The 7,712-nt window shown below is 38.3% G+C and overlaps 1 protein-coding gene across 2 annotated transcripts in view; it reads right to left on the bottom strand.

Annotated features, from left to right (window-relative positions):
• Positions 1-459, bottom strand: part of LOC102242191 (protein FAM149A) — a 21,986-nt gene extending 21,527 nt beyond the window's left edge. The window contains exon 1 of one of the 2 annotated variants that reach the window (XR_001364423.1): positions 47-343. The gene's annotated coding sequence lies outside the window, so the exon portion shown is untranslated. Of the gene's footprint in view, positions 1-46 lie in introns of both variants that reach the window. The other variant, XM_005878174.2, reaches the window with a different exon arrangement.
• Positions 460-7,712: the final 7,253 nt, after the last annotated feature.

Below are 7,712 nucleotides of genomic sequence, written 5' to 3'. Positions count from 1 at the left end.
GCCCACTTCCCACCCTCCCCACCTCCCCCTTTCCCAGGACCCTGACCTCCGGGAGAGCAGGCGGTTCCCCTTCCGGCCACCAGAGGCCAGATTTCACATTCCTGTGACCTGAGCTTTGGCTGAAGGTCGCTCAGCCTCTTGGCACCAGCTCCAGGGGCCTCTCCTGGCCTCCAGGGAGCAAGGGCCTGGCCTTCCCTCTCCCTGTGCGCTCTGGGTGGGAAGGTCTGTCCAGACAAGTGCTTGCCACCTATCTATCTCTCTCTATATATATAAGTCTGTAAGTAAGGATAAAGATGTGCTCTAGACCTGGATATAGATGCATCTTAGTGGTTCCAGTTCTCCGGAGAACCTTAATACATTGGTGAAACTGGAATGAAATAGAGTTCAGTTAATAATAATGCATCATTGTTGGTTCATTAATCGTGACAAATGTACCATAATAACATGAAATGTTGATAATAGGAAGCAACTTCTCTGTACATTTAAAACTGTTCTAAAATCAAAAACTTCTATTTTAAAATATGTTGAATTCCTCTATACATTTAAGTGTATTTTACGAGTAACTACTTTACAAGAAGACCACTAAAACAATGTTATGTTTATTTATTTTAATGTGAATAATATAATAATCTCAGAAAGTGCTAGGAAACTATGAAATTCACAGCTTATATGAAATATAGAGAAATACAGAATTAATATATGATTTAAAATAAAAAATGAAAAAAAATATTACCTAGGTGGCAAAACTTATAAGGGCAATATTTTTAAATGATTACAAGAAATTTCAATAGTTATATCTTATAAATAATAACATAAACTTGCTTTATATGAATTTTTTTTTTATGAGGAGCCCGCCATAAGGTGGAGAATATAGGGTGTCCCCAAAAATGTACACACACACTTTGAATAATTATAAAAGCAGTGTTTGTTAAGATACATTTCATTTTCAAAATGTAATAGAACCAGCTGCTAAAGTGTTTGTACATTTTTGGGGACAACCTGTATGTTAGTATATTTGACTGGATTAACATTTTATGCTATACTGCTAGAACGCCACTAGATGTCAATCTTTCCCATCTTTTGTCACTGAAAGCCATGCCAGATGGATTTTAATGTGCTTTTGTTGCTATTTGCAAAATGTAGGATGTAGTGAAGATTCATTTCAGTGCAGATGCAGAATCCTGTCTAGATAGGAAATCATTTTTACAGCGGGCAATATCTAGTATGCACAGCCAGCAGAAAGCATCCAGATGCTAACACGCACCATGGATGAATGCTCTCACTCCTGCAGGCAAACAGGGTCCCAGAACTACATACCTTACTTCTCAACTCACAACTGCCTGAAAGGTGGCTACTTTTTTGTACAGGAAAGCAATATTAAGTTACCAAGGGCAAACACTTTTATATAGATCTGTTCAGTCTGACTTCAAAAGCTTACCCTTTTTAAGATTCATCTCAGATCTTATTTGCAGATTTCTGCTCTCAAGTTCCTTTTTCATAAGATGTTCTATGACCATCTATAGTCGATTTATCAAATATCCTATATAATAAAAGGCTAATATGCAAATAGACCGAACAGCAGAACAACCGAACATTTGGTCACTATGACATGCACTGACCACCAGGGGGTGCAAGTGGGGCCGACACCGTCAGCTCATGGGAGTGGTGGTGGTGGGAGCAGGGCTGCTGGCAGACAGGGGACTGGGGTCCACAGCATGAGGGGCCAGGTGGTGGTGCGGAGGATGGGCTGAGACCTGCCCCTGTGCCTACTGCAGCCTTATAGCCCACAGTTCCTTTCAAGGTGCACGAATTCATGCACTGGGCCCCTAGTGTTCTATAACAATATTCGCTAACATTTCTTTAACACTTGCCATATCCCAGGCCATTTTAAACACCGTTGTTAGTGCATTTAAGCTTCATAATAATTCTTTGAAGGGTGAAAGACTGTTAGTAGCATTCTACAGATTTGTAAACTGAGGCACAGAGAAGTTGATGGTTTGGCAGAGCCACAGTCTAGCTTAGGCCGTTGGTGACAGACCTTACACCATACTTCTATGTAGGGCACCCCCTGCAAAGCCCCTGCCAAAAATACCGAGAAGCTAATGCTCACTATATTTAGCAAATAATAAAAAATAGTTTTAAAATTTAGAGGAATTTAGCTGTATCTAAAAAGAGATAGCAGCAGGAAAAATTATTAGATTTTTAATGTGAAGAGTAAAATACTTAGAGTCCTAAGTAATCTATGTGGTCTACAGCTTATATAAAATTGTAGAAGGATAAAGAATTAGTATATTATTCAAAACAAAACACCTATATTGATTATTTAGAAACATAACAACTTCAAAATGGGTGCTGAAATATATCCAGGACAATAATTATTAGGTGAGATCATAGGAAATTGCCAGTAGTATGCTGTTTTGAACCAGAAAACAGAAACTTTATGTTACAATCTTATACCTTGGATAAATGGGTTCAATAACATTTGTTAACATTCAATATTTTTTCTCACTTTTAAGCATTTACTTTATGATACATTTATCAGTAGAAAGTGAAAGAAAGAATATATATCTATAATAATAAAAGCATAATATGCTAATTAGACGATACAGCCGAACGACCTTCCGAACACCATTCCGGACATCCTTCTGGATGAAGCTGCAGAGGCGGGGGGCAAAGAAGAGGTGGTTAGGGGCGATCAGGCAGGCAGGCAGGTGAGCAGTTAGGAGCCAGCAGTCACGGATTGCGAGAGGGATGTCCTGCAGGATCGGGCCTAAACTGGCAGTCGGACATCCCCCGAGGAGTCCCAGATTGTGAGAGGGTGCAGGCTGGGCTGAAGAACACCTCCTCCCCAGCCCCGCGTACGAATTTTGTGCACCAGGCCTCTAGTAATTAAATAAAAACCCACAAACAATCCAAAAACTGTTTTATAAATATTTTTATAAAGAATTTATCAGGCTTTCAAAGTAAAAACAGCCCCTAATTCTATTCTATGAAGAGTTCAATTTCCCAAACTGCAACATCAAAATAGTCAAATTTTCCCCAAAAAATGTTTTTTAATATTTGATTTCATTTATTCTTTTAATTAGTAGAGCAGAAAACAAAGACCTTGTAATAATTGACAGATCAGTATAATGTGTCAATTTCATTTTATGGGTTAAAGTCTGCTAGGTCTGATATTATAAAAGCTACGCTAGCTTCCTTTACATTAGAATTTTCACTTCATCCATACAATTATATTCAACCTTTCTGTATTCTTACGTTTAAACTGTGTCATTGATAAACAATATAAAGTTGTTGCTTACAGCTTACATTCAGAGGAGATTAAATTTGCCTCTACAGCAGACTGGGCTGGGAGCTCTAGGCATCCAAATCACCATAATCCAATAAAAAATTAAGACGATTTCAATCTGGGGTTAGGTCTCTCTTAGACTGGTCTCTTTCCATCTCATCCTAACTCCTTGTGTGTGTGTGTGGGGAGGGGGGTGTTCTGTTCATTGTCTAGCTTTTCTACTTACCACTCAGGTGGTGGTTGGTCTCAAACTATCTAGTCTGTCATTACTGGAAATAAAAGTAAGGAAAGTTTTGTAGTGAAATATTTTACAATGTGTGATATAAGTCACCATTCATCTCCCAAGAAAATCTTTAATAAAATATACATTCCCCCTCCCCCCCCCCAATGCTTTTAATGCAAGAATAACTTACTAATGCTCTCTGGTGAAAATAGGGTTGCATCCTGCTTCCTGGTTAGCCTGAGACAAAAATAGGATTCCAACTGGAACAAGTATATGGATTAAGAGTGTATTTGGGATGGGAGTACCAGCACACACACGAGACGCTCAGCTCAAAGTGTCTCATAATTTTAGCTAGCTAGTTCAGACAACAAATTCTAAAAATGGAACTTATGTTGCGCAAGGTCAGCTACTGTCATTGCTTTGCATAAAAAGGTGGTTTCATAACAAAAGACAAGAAAGTGACACATATTTGCTATTTGCATAACTTTGAAACCTCATTGTAAGAAATTCAAGTTAGTGATTAATTTAAAAATTGTCACTTTTATGAATCTTTAAAACAAATACTTTGTTAGTTTTAGATTATCAAAATCCCATCATTTATGTTAGAAATCAATAAGCAAGAGAGATACAAATTGTTAAATATTATGTGAAAGAAATATACTCATTGGATGAACATAATATAAGGGCCTGGCAAGGATTACAGTTGTAGATATTTAATTATAAGGCGTCTTCTAGAGTGTATTTGGGATGGGAGTACCTAATTAGAAATGTCTAATTAGGGAAATTCTAATGTGCAGGTATATTCTTTCCTCTTGCAAAGGCCATAGCTAATTTCTTATGCTCCATTTTTTTTTCTAGTAAGACATGTTTGCTCATTACTGCCTTACTAGAATGAATAAAATATTTGATTTGCTATTAAATAATAAACTAGAGTTGGCTAAACCAATGCTTTATTTTAAGTAAGTCATGCATTTTATGCTAAAATTCATTTGTTGTCTGTACTTCAAGTGGATAAAATTAAGCTTTAAATTTGGTTTTATCAGTATTAATAGGAATATTATTCTGAGGAAGTTAGTTTTAGGTTACCTATTATCATAATTTTTATTTTTCAAAATTATTTTAATTGGAAAGTACAATTTTTTAGAGTAGTTCTGCTACAGGAAAAATACCACCAACTACCTTAGAAGTAGATTTTACTTTTCATTACCATCTTAAATAATTTGTTAAAAAACAAACTACTTGGTTACACATATTGTGGATAATATACTGCCTGCATTTGCTTCTTACATTTCCCACAGATTAGCCATGTGAAATTAGACCAATTGTTTTCCTTTCCGATCCTCAACTTTTTCATCTGTAGAATGAAATAACATTCCTACCTTGTATGTTTGGGGGATTCATGATCATGTCTACAGATGCATGCAGCATCTGGCAACTAGTAGATATGGAAAAGCCAGCTGTTATTTTAAATGCTAAGAAGCTCACATTTGTACCATAATACATATTTCAGCAATGCTCATGTCAGTCAGTGAAATGTGATTACAAACATGTCAAATTTAGTAAGTAAAACGAAAGTCTGACTGATGTAGGCCTTTTCTTGAAACTATCACCTTCTTTATAATATACCAGAGGCCCGGTGCATGAAATACATGCACGGGGGCAGGGGGTGTCCCTCAAACCAGCCTGTACCCTCTCCAATCCGGGATCCCTCGGGGGATATCCAACTGCCAGCAGTAAGATATCCCTCCCACAATCCAGGACCACTGGCTCCTAACCACTCACCTGCCTGCCTGCCTAATGCCCCCAACTGTCCTCCCCTGCCCACCTGGTTTCCCCCAACGGCCCTCCCTAATTAGACGTCAGACATCTGGAAGATGGCTGGTCGACCTGGTCTAATTAGTATATTACCCTTTTATTAGTATAGATAGATTATATAGGATAGGATTGCTTAAATGGGGGGAGGGGAGCCTTTTTCAGCAGGAGGAGATGCTCTTGGCAGACAAAAATACATAACCCCTATATCTGGACTGATAGCCAGCCATATGCACTATACTGCCAAACTGGTTATTAAAAAAATTGAACCGCTTTCTTATACCTTACACCAGTGGTCGGCAAACTTCGGCTCGCAAGCCACATGCGGCTCTTTGGTCCCTTTAGTGTGGCCACAAAGTTTCAATTGCACTGTACATGCGCGCCTGCACATGGTATTTTGTGGAAGAGCCACACTCAAGGGGCCGCAGTTTGCTGACCACTGCCTTACACCAAACAGCTATTGCCCTTAAAACCCCTCCTCCACCTTAGGTTCTGCCTTCGCAGTTTACCCAGATTAGGTTCTGATTGGTTGGTTTCTATGCCAGTCAGTGTCAAAAGCTCTGCCTCCTAGGCAGCCAATAGCTCCTTGCAGTTCACCCAGATTTGGCTCTGATTGGTCAGTTTCTATGCCAGTCAGCGTCAAAAGCTCCACCTCCTAGGCAGCCATTGGCTCCTCTGGGAAATCCAGAACAGCCACGCCTTCAAGTCGGTGCCAGCCCTTCAGTCACGCCCCCAGTCCACTACTGGGTGTATCTCTGGCCATTCTCAGAAGTGGCATCTCAGGTCTGTGATGGTGGCAATTTTGGATTCTCATCCCTGACCTAATCTTCTTACAGTCAAGCTCTGTGAAGGCAAGCATTTGTCTTGTTCATTCTTAGTTCACTCATAGACTTGACCTGTGTCTATGCATCTATGCTAGCACCAGTTCCCTAGGAATTATTTTTATGCATTCATTTGTCAACAAACTTATTGTTTTTTAAGAGCGAAGGGCTAATTTTATTCAATGTAGACTCTTATTTCAATTGGATTATAAAGAATCTTGAATGTACATGAATGGTTTTTAATATTTCACTGTTTGATGTTCAGAATTTGCATTAAATGTATTTTTAAATATATCTCGATTTTAATCTTCTATGCATCTAGCGACATTCTCTGAAATATAATTATTGATATTAAAAGCCAGATGTAAATTGTGAGCTTCCTACATGGGGAAGAACCCCATAATCCTTGTTACTAGCACTATAATAAATTTAAGATGACAATGATCCTAAGAAGATATATATGTATATATGTATAGGAGGAGGACATTTTGTTTAGTTCAGCATATTCTAGTTATTAAACAACAGCAGGGAAAGTCTTACTTGACTGGTTTTCTTGTCATTTCCAAAGACCATCAGCTTCTTTCCCAAGTTCACAACTGGATATTTAATCATTTCAAAGACTTTATTTCATTTCTATGCTTTTTAAAAAAAAATATTTTTATTGATTTCAGAGAGATAAGGAGAGGGAGAGAGAGAGATAGAAACATCAATGATGAGAGAGAATCATTGATTGGCTGCCTCCTGCACATCCCCTATGGGGATGGAGCCCACAACCCAAGCATATGCACTTGACCAGAATCGAACCTGAGTCCCTTCAGTCTGCAGGCTGACACTCTATCCACTGAGCCAAGCCAGCTAAGGCATCTTTCTGTGCTTTCTTAAATATGGTGTCTTCATTGGCCATTTCTACCTCTCAAGAATAAAGAGGCAACTTTTGAATTTTTTTCAGTACATATCTAATGAATAGTATGTATTCATGTATTTATTGACTAGCAAATAGTATTTAATGTATCATTTCCTATCTAATACGTCTGCATTTCACCTACTATTCATAGGACCATAAAATGCTCAGATAATTTTTCTTACAAAGCAAAATTATTGCCTTCAGATTGTAAAATTATTCATATCCAAAGAGATCTGGCTGTTGTTAAGTGAAATAAATATCTACACAGCACTGGTGTGTGTGTGTGTGTGTGTGTGTGTGTGTGTGTGTGGTGGGGGGGGGGAGAGTATTATCTGTGTGTGAAGGATTCGTAACAGACTATTTTTAACTGTTAACTGTTATATTTTCTCCAGTGTTTTCATTATCCTTTGAATCTTCCCACATTGAGTAATTCAAGCCTTTTTTTCTTATTGTTTCAGAAAATAGTGAATACAATAGGTTTTTTCCCCTTTATTTTTTAAAAATATATTTATTGATTTCAGAGAGGAAGGGATAAGGAGAGAGAGATAGAAACATCAATGATGAGAGAGAATCATTGATCGGCTGCCTCCTGCATGCCCCCCACTGGGGATCAAGCCTGCAACCCAGACATGTGCCCTTGGACAGAATCAAACCTGGGACCTT

Source organism: Myotis brandtii, unplaced genomic scaffold (assembly GCF_000412655.1).
Source record: "Myotis brandtii unplaced genomic scaffold, ASM41265v1 scaffold5483, whole genome shotgun sequence".
Taxonomy (NCBI): domain Eukaryota; kingdom Metazoa; phylum Chordata; class Mammalia; order Chiroptera; family Vespertilionidae; genus Myotis; species Myotis brandtii.
The sequence above is the reverse complement of the archived record's forward strand: the minus strand, read 5'-3'. Positions and strand labels throughout refer to the sequence as shown.